Below are 15,088 nucleotides of genomic sequence, written 5' to 3'. Positions count from 1 at the left end.
TATATTCCACTGCTAATGCATCTGACTGAATACATGTGTGATGTGTGGGTGTGGCCTGTGTTCCCCCTAAAATGAACTATTTGGGACCCATTTATTTTTTATTTATACTTGTTTCAATTGAATTAGAACAATTTTTACAAGGGTTTATCTTATGTGTCCTTCCTGTACTCGCTGTGTCCTGACAGGTTCCAAGTTCCTTGATTTTTTTTAGTACTCCTGGATCCTTGGGATCCACTGTGCTCCAAGGAAGGTAAGTTGTTATTTATCTCCTTGGACAACAGTCTTCTCGATTTTGCCTCTGGTAAGCAGTCCTGAATCATGGAAGAAACTACAGCGATCACCCAGGAGGTTTTCTCCCCGCTCATCAGCCGATACCACCACTCGTCTTCATCGTAGAACTGCAGATATTTAAATAAGGGGCCCAGGTGGCAAGAACGTACAGTCAGCTCCCGGCAGTTCTTGAGGAGGTGTCTAGTAGTTTCTATCATTTCCTTCTGTGTACAGAAGCGGCAGGTTGCCAACACGCTCAGTTTCCATCTTGCTAAAGTTTTGTTGGTATGCATGATGTTTAAACAGATTCTCATGAAGTTTTCACTAAGCTTCCTATCCGGGCTTTTTGCCAGGTAGCTGTGAGTTTCATTGATCTTTCTTGAGTCCAATCGGAGCTCCAGCGAGGACTCGAGGTGGTTTGTTTCTTCCAAAGTTCGAATCCAGTCGTTTTCCAGGATCTTTTTTTAACCTTTTCTGGGTTCTGGATGAGTTCAGCTTCCGTGCTGCCTATCTTAGCCAGCAGGAGTTTGTTCTAACTTGCCCAGATACCTAGCCTTTTACAATGCCCTGTTTGGATTTCCTTGCTGATGACTTTTAAGATAAGAGGCGGAGAAGGTAGCAGAGTTTTTCTGTATAGCATCAGCTCATTCCTTGCCACCGTGGAGCTTAAAGTTGGAAGAGTTAGCTCCCTCCAGATCAGGGAAATCGGCAAGGAAGATGGAAGGTTCAGGACCTTCTTCCAATATTGTCCCTCCAACTTTGGTCATAGTATTCCTGGAATGTAAAGCATTGCCTCCATTCCATATGTAAGGCTAGGGATTACTTTTGACTTGTAGAACATCAGTAACAGGGATATCGTAAAACGGACATGTTTCTGTTAATGGCAATGGATTGCGTTATTAAAAGGTGTCTTTGCCCTCAGGCAATCTTGCATAGGGGCTTCGATGGTGCTTTTATTAAAGGTCACTCCCAGGTATTTAAAGTCTTCCACAAGCTCTAATGATTGGTTGGCAATCGACTAGGTAAAGATCTTCTTTGTGGTTTTATGCTTGTCCAAAATCATGATCTTTGTTTTTTCTCTGTTCATCTGTAGGAAGTTGTCTTTCAGGAAAGCAACCAAGTTGGAAATTTGCCTCTGGAGACCTATCGGGGTGTGGTCCATAAGTATTATATCATCTGCATAAAGCAGGCGCAATATTCCCCCCCCCCCAGAGTCGGGGGGGGGAAGACTTCACTCTGTTCTCACACCACTCGTAATCGGCGATGCAAGCATTATATAATGCCGGGGCCAATGGGCAGCTTTGTTTGACACCACGGCCTGTTTTGATCCATGGGGAAAGCAGGCCAGTTTGGTTGAGCCGCATGCACATGGAAGTGCCTGTGTATAAAGCCTTGATGGGGTTTAAGATTTGAGGCGGGCAAGACTGATGTTTGAGTTTTCCCCAGAACACTGTTCATTCGATCTGATCAAAGGCTTGAACCAGATCGATTAAAGCGATATACATATTTGGGCGGCTTTCCAGGACCTTTGCTTTTAAATATACTCGGGCCCAAGATGTTAACTGTCGTGCCCAGGTTTTTTACGAAGCCAGCTTGGAGTGGATCCGCCGTTTTCGAAGATGTTGTCCAGTATTGAAAGTTATCCAGTAACAGAGATCTGAAAAGTTTCCCTATAGACTCGAGAAGGGCGATGGGGCGGTAGTTGTTGGGGTTGTCCCTGGGCCCTTTTTTGGAAATTGGGACCACGATTGCCTCCTTCCATGAAGTGTGGATTGATGTTGTTTCCACACATTTTTTTAACACTTCCAAGATGAAAAGGCTCCAAGGAACAATATGTTGCTTTATTTCAAAGTTGGTTATTCCGTCTGGGCCCGCGGCACGCAAGTTATTAAGCTTTCTGATTTTCGTTAACATTGTGTCCTGGTCCACTGAGATGTCCCATGTAGTGGGTGAGCGTTCCGAAGTAGAGTTTTTGTTTCTGCTACGAGGACTGTACAGGGTTTCAAAATGATTTATCCAGGCTGAATCGCTCACAGCATTGATCAGGGGCCGCGTGGCAATATTGTTACTGTCCTTGATCAAAGACCAAAAGTCTCTTGAGTTCTTGCTGCATATCATGCGTAGCATTGGTATTTGGTGTTATGTAGCCAGGTTTTGTAGTTATTCTTAGCGAGCTTAGTTTCTTCCCGTAAGGAAGTGCTTTGTGACTTTTCTGCTATGCGACGCAGTTTCCTTATGACTTTCCTTTTCTCCACTAGTAGAGCATTATAAACCTGCACGGTCGATTTGGTGTGCGTGGAAGCCTTTGCCTTTGCAGGACGAGGACCGTCAAGAACTCAGAATAATCTGCTGTAGCGACCGATGTTGTGTGGTCTGTTCTCGCCTGGGTGGTATAACTCTTCGTGAGCTGCAAGATGGCTTTATCTGACAATCTTACCATGTTGCCGCTGGTATTTGTCTCTAGTGCGCCATTCAGGTGTCTCGCCAGGGGTTTCTCCATGAGCCAGACAGCAATCAAGCTGTTATGGTCACTGAATTTGGTGCGGGCCTCTTCGAAGGAGTCTAGTAGCAAATGGTACAAACTTTATTAAGCAACAAAAATAAAGCAAAGGAAAATGGTGTTTTTTTGCCTGCTCCCGTTCATTTTACTTTAGAGTAAACTCTGCTTCCATTGAGCACATGTAGAGCGCAAACCGCTAGACGGCTTTTGCTTAAATTATAAACCGGTTAGGCACAAATCAATGCAGATATTCCATTTTTAGGTCTTGTGAAAGAATTGTCCAGTAATGCTTTAGATACATTGACATAATTTGACACTGCAGTGCACCAGTACAGGAAATTTAGTTGTAGGTATTTTCTGACCTGTTGCAAATTCTATTGCCTGAGTGTGAGGACAAGCAGATGAATTTTTGTCTGTGTTCCAAAGCGCCCTCTTTGCATTTGTTGGGTGGCACACAGAAGGGCAGTGTGGAAACTCTCAACCCTCTGTTTTGAATAGAAATTGTGCTCCTGAATGGGGAATGTGGAAGACACAGTTGGGCGTCATTAACCTAGACAATTCCACTGATTCCTCTAGGGGTCTGCAACCATGACTCTCCTCATGTTTTAGACTACTACTCATTATCTTAGCTGGCTATGGCTGATGTATGTTGTATTCCAAAACATCGGGAAAGCCAAGAGTTGCAGACCCCTAACCTAGCTTAATGGAAAGGCACAAAAGCCACAATATGAGAATAACCTACCAGGGGAGTGAAAAGAACAGAACCGATGCACAAACTGAACCATCTTCGGTTCCGGAAGCACCTCAAAACCTTCCTCTTTGCTTCTGCTTTCTGTCTCCCTCTCCCCTGCTAATTCTTCATTGAAACTGCACTGAACCTGCACCTGGGCCACTCTCACTGACCTCGGTCCTTGGCCCAGCCACTCTCCACTTGCACTGCCTCCCTGGCAACCCCTGCACTGCGGACTGTCTCTGCATCCCTTACAGCCCCCCCCCCTCCCAGCACTTGTCTGCACTTACCTTGCACTTGCCACCAGCTGGCCCTACTTATTATTTATTTTTTATTCTACTTACCCTGTTCAGCACTTCCCCCTCTCCCCTTCCCCTTGCACTTTTTCCCTTCCCCCTACCCCTGCACTTGCGCGATCTGAATGACACCTGGCCTAGTAGGATCGTTGTCTGTCTTTCTCCCCTGTTCCCCCCTCCCTGCCTCGTCGCACCTTGAAACACTTGTGTATAGGCGCGTTACAAATGCCATATCATATCATATCATTGTCCGAAGCGCTGACGTTTACTGTACACTTTACATACTACTTTAATGTTCTTCCTTAATTTATTGCAGAGATGAGGACCTACTGTAAAAATGCATTGTTTTTTTTTATTTTTATAAAATGTTTCGGTTTACGCTTCAAACCTCATCTTGTTATTTTCTCATCTGTTAGTCAGAAAAAAGGAGCGAGGGGGACTCTTATTTTGTCTTTCTTTGTGGTTATTCTCCTTTGCTTCTGCTTTTGCTTATTTATCCGTAAGTTTCGTTATCCTGTTTGTCTGTTATTCAGTATGTTATTCCAGAAAGATATCAGGGCAAATACCGTTTTTTTTTTTCTTTTCATTTCCTGCAATCATTGTAGCCCATCGGTCTTCAGGTGATATCGTTTGGTTTTTCATGAACCATCCGCTGGAGAGATTCCCTTTTTCGTTCAGAGCAGGACATATCATAATTATGTGGTGTAGGCTCTAAATTGTCGTTTTGTCCTTGCAAAATAGATAGTGTTTTGTTTGTTTCTGGGATTTGCTTCCTAGCTGCCATTATTTCTTGTGTCGGTAGGATGTTTAACCATAGTCTCGTGAACGTGTCTCCTATCTTAGCTGAGGGGAAAATGTTCAGATACGATGGTAGTCGATTAATTGATCTAGTATCGAGTGTGCAAGGTATGTCATGTCGGTACTTCGCTTTTGTTTAAGTCGTATTTATCCAGTCGTTCTCTTTGACTTTTATCTTCACTTTTTGGGGTCTTTCTATCAGCATTTCCTGGGAGATGTCGTCTTGTTCTCTTTTAGCTTCAATTGATCTTTTCCAGATTTCCGAAAGAGATCGAATTGTTTCCACAGTACAATGGATTCTAGTGATTGGAGGGCAAGTTCTGCTTGGATGCGTGGTGTGGGAAGCGACACAGGTAGGTTTAACACTTTCTTCCAGAATCTTCCCTCAAGTTGGTCCCAGAAGGATTTGTCAATGTTATCATAGTCTCCGCTCTGTATGTTAATACAGCCATTACTTTTTGTTTGTAAAATGTTACAACTGGAGTCGAGGAGAATTTTCCATATTTTCGATGTATTGTTTTTAGCCTGGCGTGCTAGTGATGGGGCTTTGTCTTGAAGATGTTGTGCCCATTCTTCCTCTGCAGGTGATTGAGATATCCATACTCCCAGATATTTTATGTTCTTTACTTGCTCCATTCATTTTTTCTTTCCTATGTGGAAGGAAAACGACTGTCTGTTTTTTCTGGTTTGTTTCTTTAATGACATGATTTTGGTTTTCTGTTTATTTCAAACTGGTTAGTTATCATGTATTCTTCTAGTTTTTGTAGCGCAATCTGCAATCCTCTGGGTGATTTTGCCAGTATCACTGTGTCGTCTGCATACAAGATGCAAGGTATTGCTGTGTTTATTTTTGGCGGATTCATTTGCGGCGTGTATATGTTTGCTTCAAGGTCTGCCATATATAGGTGGAACAGGGTGGCTGCCAGTGGGCATCCTTGTTTCAGCCTGTTCCATGTCCTGATTTGTTCTGTGAGTGTGCCTTCTTTTGATAGTGTGATTCTTATACTGGTGTTTTCGCACAGAAGTTTGATGGGTTCATTGATGTCGGGCACCTCCATGCGTTTAGCTTCTCCCATAGAGAGTCTCTGTTCACTAAGTCGAAGGCCAATTTTAAGTCTACGAATGCAGCATTTTTGTTCTTATGGCTTCGTGTTTCAGCAAATTTAGTAAGAGTAGATTGGCCTTGGTTCCTATCGTTTTCACGAACCCAGTTTGTCTGATTGCATATTTTTTTTCTCTTGTTGCCCAGCTGTCCAAGTTCCCTAGCAGGAGGTTCGCAAAGATCTTCCCCAAAGGGTCAAGTAGTGCTAGTTGGCGGTAATTTCACAGTTCTTTTGTGGATCTGTGCTTTAATATGGGTATTATTGTGGCTTGCCTCCATGTGTTTCGGATCGATTTTGTGCTCTGGATCATATTGAATATGCTCTCGCATATTGATCCCCAGGCCTCCGGGTTTTGCTTAATTATCATATTTGATAGGCCGTCCGGGCCTGGCGCTCTGGAGATGTTTAGGGATCTTATTGCTTTCTGTATGTCTTCGGATTCCCATTCCCATTGCCATGTTATGTTTTTCGCTGTCTGAGTTTTTCCTTTCGATGACTGGCGGTTTCCATACAGCTCTCTGAAATATGCCGTCGAGCTCGCCTCTGGTACATCGATGGTCATTGTGCTTTGGATTTGGGTTTGGCCGTGTAATAATGCCCATGGTTGTCTTGTATTTCTGTTCTTCAGGGTTTGCAGCATTTTCTCTGAATCTTCATGCATTATTACAGATCTGTTGTTTTTTATCCAGTTTTTGTATTGTTATTTCACCAATTTGATTTGCTTGAATTTCTCGCTTAGGTTTTGTTTCATTATCAATTTTATCTTTCGTCTGAGTTCCTTTTTTTTGTTATTATTTTCTGGGTGTAGGCATGAGAGTGCTTTTTTGTAGCTTGCGCTTGGTTTGTTCTGTTCTGACACTTGAAGGGTTGGAGTAGCCATTCATAGTTGATTTTTTTCAGTGTCGTCTAATGTTGAGTTTTTCATTCTGTTTGGCAGTTTTTCTATCATTTTTTTGTCCGATTCTTAACCTCTTTCTACCGTTATTTATCTCCATTTCTGGTAGTTGCTTTTTTTCATTTGCTTGTTTCGGGGTATTCCATGTTCTCTTCATTATGAAATGGTCACTGTTTTCTGTTTTGATATTTTGAGTGTAGCAGAGTTCGTCGTATATACCTTTGGTCATATAGATCTAATCGATTGTGGCTGTTGAGTTTCCTCTTGCCCAGGTTTCCATCATTCTTCCTGTTCTTATATCATAACTGTCGGACCTTCTCATGATTCTATATGTAAGTTCTTTAGTCCAGGTTTTAGCACGGGGCGTAAGGTGGCATTCATTTAATTCTATGCCTTTTTTGTCAAATATGTGGATGTTTATGTCAAGGAGTTCCTCCCTTCTCACCTGGGTTCGGTGCTTGCCGGTGTCTTCGATCGCTGCCTTCTTGCGAACGCTCCTGGTCTTGAACAGTGCTGCTCGAGTCTCGTCTGGTTCCAGGTTGCGTTTAGTTCCGGGAACGCGGAGTCCAGGAATCCGGGAGTCTTGGAAAAGCTAGTAATGCTCGGAATCAGGAAAGGGGAAGGGTCAAGAGCACGTAATAGCACTGGAACAAAGGAAACAATACCACGAGCTGCGAACACACGTCTGAGGCTACTCTGCAATAGCATTGAGACGCGCGGAGCCGCAGTCTATAAATAGATCACGCCGCGTTCAGCGCATGGAGCGAGCAAGGGCTTCAGCTCTGGACGGCCATGTTTGAAGTAGTACGGAATGTAAGCCCTGTTGAGACAAGGATCAGGAGGTCCAAAAGGGGCGTGATCTGAAGTTCATGACAGCATGCCTCCTTCAAAGGCCTTTTCCTCCAGGTTTGCCCAGGTGAAATCTTCTGAGCAACCAAGGAGCCTTTATATTTGAAACAGGTTCAAAGGTCCTTTCGCTAGGAGGATATCCTTTCCACTCCACTAGCTATTGAAGATGGCACCGCTTATACATTGAGTCACAAATCTGGAACACCTCATATTCCAGTTGGTTGTCAACCAGTAGAGGAGGAGGTCTGCTGCATTTTCGAGAGGATTGGATGTAGGGCTTCAATAGGGATGTGTGAAAAACTGGATAATTCTTTTCCAGGAGTCACGTAGCTTGATTCGATATGAGACAGGATTGATAATCTCCTTGATGGGAAATGGACCATAGTAGCGGAGAGCCAGCTTGTTTGGTCGCAAGGTTCGGGGAAGTAGTTTTGATGACAACCACACTCGGTCACCAACCGTATAGGAAGGATCTGGTCTTCTCTTGGAGTCAGCATACCTCTTGGTCTGTAATCTGGCTTTTTCCAAGTGTTGTTTAGCCTCCCGTGAATGTTAAGAGTTTCGATCCAGGAGTCAACAGTAGGTACTGGTGTAGGGTAAGGAAGAACCGAGGGTAAAACCGATGGATGGAACCCCTGACTACAATAAAAGGGGATGGTCTGTAGCGCGGAGTGTTCGGAGTTGTTGTAAGCGAATTCCGCAACGTGTATCAGGAGAGACCAGTCATCCTGGACCTTGGTGGCGAAACATCAGAGATATTGTTCCAGGGTCTGGTTTGCACGTTCTGTGGCTCCGTTGGTTTGGGGGTGATATCCTGAAGAGAGGGCACGTTGGATTCCTAGAACTCGACAGAGGTGTTTCCAGAATTGTGAAATGTATTGGGGACCCCGGTCAGATATGATCTTGGAAGGAAGCCAATGGAGTCGGAATATGTGTTCGAGAAATATTCCAGCTAGCTCTGAAGAGGAGGGTAGTTTCATCAGTGGCGTAAAATGAGCCATATGGGTAAATAAATCTATGGTGACCATGATGGTAGTATATCCTCGGGAAGGTGGTAACTCCACTATGAAGTCTGTGGCGATGATTTCCCATGGTTTAGAGGGTAGAGTGGGCTGCAGAAGAAGACCCGCCGGTCTTTTGTTATCATGTTTATTTTGGACACAGGTCATACAAGCCTGGATGTATTGCTGTACGTCAGACTTCATTTTAGGCCACCAGAACTGTCTCTGTATAAGACGGAGGGTGTTGGTGATACCTCGCTGCCCGGAATGGAGTGTGTCATGACAAAGGTTTATTATTTTCTGCTGTAACTTCCGTGTAGGAATGAGTAGTGCATTGTCCTTGAATAAGTAGCCTTCCATGGCTCTTAATTTCCAGTGGTTTCTTGTTGAGATGTCCTTCCACATTTCCGAGGATTGGGTTTGCGATCAGACTTCTTCCAGGAGATCAACTGTTTGGGCTACGAAGATCGTGGGAGAAAACATTTTAGGAAATGCCTTATCTTCAGTGGTCACGTAGTCAGGACGGCGAGACAAGGCGTCAGCGATCAGGTTCTGTGATCCAGGGACATGAGTAATGTGGACTGATACTGGGCAAAAAAGTAGGCCCAACATGCCTGACGACTGTTCCTGCACTCCAGTGACTGTAGAATCGGAAGGTTTCGATGATCAGTACAGACTTGGACAGGATGTCTGGCTCCCAGAAGTAGGTGTCGCCATTCAGTGAAGGCTTGGCGAATGGCTAACAGTTCCTTTTCCAGGATGGAGTAGTGTGTTTCACTCGGAGTTAAGATTCTTGAAAGATAAGCAACGGGGTGTTCCAAATCGTCCTCCATTTTCTGCTTCAACACTGCTCCTATAGCGTAATTAGAGGCATCCGTTTCCACTAAAAAGGGTTGACTTGTATCGGGTTGAGCCAAAATGGGAGCTTGTGTAAACTCGGTCTTCAAACGCTGGAATGCAGTTTCTTGTAATGTTGACCAGACAAATGGGGTATCCTTCAGAGCCACTATAGGTTGTACAATCTCGGAAAAGGTGGCTATGAACTTTCGGTAGAAATTGGCTAGTCCTAGGAAGGATTGGATTTGTTTCACAGACGTGGGAGTAGCCCATGCAAGAATGGCCTTTACTTTTGAAGGGTCCATGCCAATCCCCTCTAGACTAAGGATAAATCCCAGATAGTGCACAGAGGTAACGTGAAACAAACATTTTTCAGGCTTGGCTAAGAGGTGATGTTCCCGGAGTCTTTGTAGAACTGCCTTAACATGTCCTTCATGCTTCAGAGGGTCCTTGGAAAAAATCAATATGTCGTCCAGATAGACAATGACGAAGAGAAACAACATGTCAGAGAACACCCTATACATAAAACGTTGGAATACTGCTGGGGCATTGGCTAGTCCAAAGGGCATGACCAGGTACTCGTAGTGTCCAAAGGGTGTTCTAAAGGCGTTCTTCCACTCATCTCCTTCCCGGATACGGATCAAATGGTAGGCACCCCTGAGATCCAATTTGGTGAATATTACTGCACCTCTCACTGCTTCCAGGATATCCGATATCAAGGGTAGTGGGTATCGGTCCTTAAGAGTGCATTGATTTAGGCCACGATAATCGAGGCAAGGTCTAAGTTCCTGGGTGTCTGTCTTAGGAACAAAGAACAATGATGCGCCTGCTGGTGACTTTGAAGGTTTTATGGTACCGTTTTCAAGGTTTGTATCCAGATATTCTTTGAGGGCCTTTTTCTCAGGTTCGGAAAGGATAAACATCCTACCAAAAGGGATCACTGCCGAGGTTTCCGTTTCAATTGCGCAGTCTTCGGGTCGGTGTGGAGGTAAAGCCTGGACTATGGCAGTGGAAAAGACATCGGCGAATCCTTGGTAGGCCTCCGGATCCTGTATTATATTGGAAACCATGAGTGGAGTTTCTTGCTCCTTAGGTGGTTCCTGAGGCGGTGTTAAAGGAAGTTCCAGGGATAGACAATGAGACATACAAAACTACGAGCCTAGGAATAGTGATCCTGCTGTCCAGTTTATATACGGGTTGTGTTTTTGTAACCAGGGCATACCCAATACCATGGGGTAGTGGGCGGACTTAATGATATCGAATCTGATTAGCTCTTGATGGTGGTTTGAGAGCTGGATTTCCTTGGTCTGTAGGCTTATGGGCCCTGAACTGAGGGGTCTTCCATTGATGGCTTCCACAGGCTGCATGGTGCTTCGTGCCTCATATGGGATTTGATGACTGACAACCCATTCCTGATCTATGAAGATTCCCATAGCTCCACAGTCAACCAAGGCCAGACTGGGGCAGATCTTACTCTTCGAGGGTGAAAGAAATGCCTGGAGAACGACCAGTCTGTTTTGTCCAGGAGAGTTCAAGGATGGAATTTATGTGGAGCAAACATCTCTCTCCCGAATCTCTGCTCCATTTAAGATCTGGAGCTGGCGTTTCCCGAACGCCGAGGAGGTGCCAGAGGACATTCCCTAACCAAATGTTTGTCTGAAGCACAATACATACACAAACCCGTATGGATCCTTCTCAACCTTTCTTGAGGTGATATGCGTCCACGAAAGGCTCCAAATTGCATGGGTTCAGGTTCTGGGGCTGGGCTTGGGTTTGCATCTGTTCTTGCTGTGCTCTCAAAGGACGTCTTGGGTGGGTTTCTTTGGATTTCTTCTTTTCAGCCTTCCTTTCCTGGATGCGAAAGCCTATTTGCAAGGCCAAGTCCATTAGTGCTTGGAATGAATTTGGTCGAGCCACCCTGGCCAGTTCATCCTTGATCTCATCGTTCAGGCTTCTCCTGAACAGGGTAAAACTAGCCTCAGAGGACCAGTCTGCTTCCTTAGCCAATTGTTTAAATCTGGTCACATAAGTGAGCATATCTTGGGAGCCCTGTTGAAAGTCCAGCAAGCGTTCTTGGGCAGTATAGACCAGCTCTGGACGGTCAAACATGCCTTTAAGGGCCTGTATGAACCCATCATAGTCATCTAGGAGGGCATTGCCGGAGTTAACAAGGGGTGTTGCACAAGTTAAGGCGTTGCCGGAAAGGTGGGATATGATGAAACCCACCTTAGCCGTAGGAGTCGAGAAATAGTAGGGCTTAAAGGTAAAGTGGACCAGGCATGAATCCAGGAATCCGCGAAGTGTTTTTCCCAACCATCATACTTGTCAACAATATCGCCCAACTGGGCACTCTCCTTTGTAGCAGAATCCCGGGATAAGACCAACTGTTTGAGCGCTGCGTTTTCCGCCTTAAGATTTTGGACCTCGGTTGATAATTGTTGCATGCGTCACATTAAGTCCTGCACGGCGGCTTCCATCTCTTTTTTAGGTTCGATCGGGTGGCATCTCACCTGGGTTTGGTGCTTGCCGGTGTCTTCGATCGCTGCCTTCTTGCGAACGCTCCTGGTCTTGAACAGTGCTGCTCGAGTCTCGTCTGGTTCCAGGTTGCGTTTAGTTCCGGGAACGCAGAATCCGGGAGTCTTGGAAAAGCTAGTAATGCTTGGAATCAGGAAGGGGGAGGGGTCAGGAGCGGGTAATAGCACTGGGACAAAGGAAACAATACCGCGAGCTACGAACACACTTCTGAGGCTACTCTGCAATAGCATTGAGACACGCGGAGCCGCGGAAGGCGTGGTCTATAAATAGATCACGCCACGTTTTGCGCATGGAGCGAACAAGGGCTTCAGCTCTGGACGGCCATGTTTGAAGTAGTACGGAATGTAAGCCCCGTTGAGACAAGGATCAGGAGGTCCAAAAGGGGCGTCATCTGAAGTTCATGACAGCTTAAGTCACCACATATTATGAATTCAATCGCATTGTGTTTTTCTTTGGCATTGTCTATTGCTGAGAATACAGTGTCTATGAATTTCTCTTCCGTTATGCTTACTGGGTTCCAGTTTAGGTTCATTAGGCCCCAAATTTGGTCCATTCTGTTGTTCTTGATTGTCGTTTCTTTCTCTGGGTTTTCGCTTTTGCATTTGATTATTTGTATCCATGGGTTTAAATTTTCAGATTCGATCATGTCGATCTTTCTCCCATTTTTGATTATTGTTAGAAGGCCAGATGAAGGACGGCTCTTTTTCTTTTGGATTGCTGGATTCATTACCACTGTATAGCCGTCGCATATCGGTGGCTCTGTTATCCAGGATTCCTGTATACAGATTATGTCGGCCGATAGGAGTATCTGGTTTGTTGTATTGAATAAATGGCTATGGCCCCGGGTGTTCCATGAGCATAGCGTGGTGTTAGTTGTTATCTTCTTTGGTTGTGTTTTTCTTCGCTCTCCGAGGTTGTGTCGTCCTGTTGTCTCCATATTCCGTATTTTCTGTATAACTCATGCCGGTTTTGGAAATCTTTGTCTCCGTTTCCTTTTTTCTTGCTCTGTCCCTTTGTGTTCTCATGATCAGGTGAGTTACTCTGGTGATCAGCAGCGTTGTCGTATATGCTTTCTTTGTGATCAGAATATCTCCTGTCCGACATCGTCATTTGATTTTTCTTTTCTATGTTTGGCGTTTCTTCAAGCAGGGTTAGCTCAAAACCTAACTCCTGGAAGATCAATTTGTTTATCATTCTGTTCATTACTTTTTCTGTGATGAATTTAATCTTTACTTGGTCCGTAGTTGTCTCATCGGTGTGTATGTCTTTTGTTGTTATTTCCTTCATATTTGGGATCGCTTGTATCAATCGTAATACATTTGTGCGGTTCATTATCAGGTTGTAATTTTTTATTGCAGTTCTTTTTAGCTTTATTTTTAAATCTTTTTTTTTTGTGGGTGAACAAAGATTGGCAATTTTGTTATGTTTTCCGTTGGCCTTTTGGTTGGTTCATTCTGGTCTTTGTTGTTTCCGTATTTCCCTGTCGGCGATGGCTCTTCATTCAGGCTTATGTTTTCGGTTGGTGTTAGCACTTCGTCGTCGTCTTCCCAGTCTGCTTATGATATCTCGTCAAGGGTCAGTCAGCTCTATCCTAGAGCTCTCTTGGGTTTTTTCTTCCTCAGATTGCTCTTCATCATATTGATCCAATATGATCATGGAGGCCTCAGTGATTTCAATTTGTGCTTCTTCTGATTGATCTGTCACATCTTCCATGTATGTTGAGAGGTTAATTAGTTCTTCTATTTCTACGTCTTCAATGTGGCAGACTGGTCTTTGCGTCTTTTCATTAAGTTTAATGTTTTCTGACTTCGACTGCTGCAGTGTTTTTCTGTTGGTCGGCTTTTTATTGAACTCATTTGTCTGGGGCTCCTTTATGGGGTTTGTCAGGTTCCTTAAAAAGGCACGTGATCCTCTTTGCTTTTTTTTCTTGGGGGTTAATCCTTTTTTGTTAGGTTCTTTGTTTGCTGATCTCTTGTTTCCTTTGGAGAAAATCTCATAAGTTTCTGGGCCTTTCGACTTTGGTTTTGTTTTGTTGTCTTTCTCTCTGTGTTGGATTGTCAGTCGTTGTTGTCACGAGGGGTTCTTCACTTAGGCGAATGAGGTTTGCTTCATCGTTTGGATGTCTTATTTTTATCTTCGCACCTTCTGGCTGCCTTTCTTGTTTTGTTTTTATCAGTCGTTCCCTGGTGTTGTTGCTTCAGATGGTCTATTGTGGTTTGTTGGGTGTACTTGTAATAATTTTTCTTTATTGGCTGATGTCATCATTGTGATCAAGGCGTGTGTCAAATCTATTTTTTCGGCTCTATCACTACGTGCTATGTCGAATAGTCTTGTTTGCCACATGTGGCTAATTTGTGCTTCATTTTCCAATGGTTCTTGTATTTTGTTCATACATTGTTCAAGATAGCTTTGTTTTGAGTGTGTTAGTGCGATTAGAGTAGTTTGATATTTTATCGACTCTATTAGAGATTATTGTAGTTTCATGTATGGCAGTAGCGATTTTGATGTAGTTATTGGCATGGTTTGCAGATCTAACATTGACGTTGGTATAGAGGCTATCTCTTGGTTGTTGGAGGTGTCGCATCTACATTTGTTGTATTAGGACTCTCGGCTTTGAGATGATTTTTCTTTACATTCGGCTTGTCATTTGTTCGTATTTTGCTGATTTCTATCTCTGCCTTTATTGTTTTGTTCATTCAGTGTTGGCTCTTTTCCTGTTTGTCGGTTTAGGGCCTGGGTGTCTCCAGCATCTTTGTGTCGGGGAGAATGTATTCCCGAATACTTCTCTTCTTTTTTCATGGTTCCTCATAAGGTTTTCAATTTCTGTTATATCAAGCGACAGTCTCGCAGCTTTGGGGTTAGGCTGTTTGTTCTTTCTTGTCGCAAGTTGTTGCAAGTGTCTACGACTTTCGTACAGGGCTTGCCATTTCTTTTGGGCTTTTGACGCCTTTTCTTGTTGGGTTAAACTCTTTCTCTCTTTTTCCTCGCTGTCTTCTCGTGGAGCAGCTGAAATTTTCTCTTTTTCTCTCTTGTTTCTTTCATGTTTGGCCAATTTTCTTCTTGGGCAATCTTCAGTTTATTTTGTGATCCTTCATCATACGTGGCCTCCTTCAGTGTTGGGCTTGAGTCTCCAGTGATTAGCCTCTCTTCTTTGCTTCTAGATCTGTTTTTTTCTTGATCTTTTGGGGTGCTCTGTATCTGTGACTTCTGGTCTATTTCTGTGGGTGTGTGGTTATGATCAATAGTATGTTGAGCCTGAGTTATTGATTGGCAT

The 15,088-nt window shown here is 44.0% G+C and overlaps 1 protein-coding gene across 1 annotated transcript in view; it reads left to right on the top strand.

Annotated features, from left to right (window-relative positions):
- The window catches only part of ACAA2 (acetyl-CoA acyltransferase 2), a 417,950-nt gene that overhangs the window by 288,016 nt on the left and 114,846 nt on the right, over window positions 1–15,088 (top strand). The gene's annotated exons all lie outside the window — the stretch shown is intronic.

Source organism: Ambystoma mexicanum, chromosome 6p, assembly GCF_040938575.1.
Source record: "Ambystoma mexicanum isolate Mex_15411 chromosome 6p, UKY_AmexF1_1, whole genome shotgun sequence".
Lineage (NCBI taxonomy): Eukaryota > Metazoa > Chordata > Amphibia > Caudata > Ambystomatidae > Ambystoma > Ambystoma mexicanum.
The sequence above is the reverse complement of the archived record's forward strand: the minus strand, read 5'-3'. Positions and strand labels throughout refer to the sequence as shown.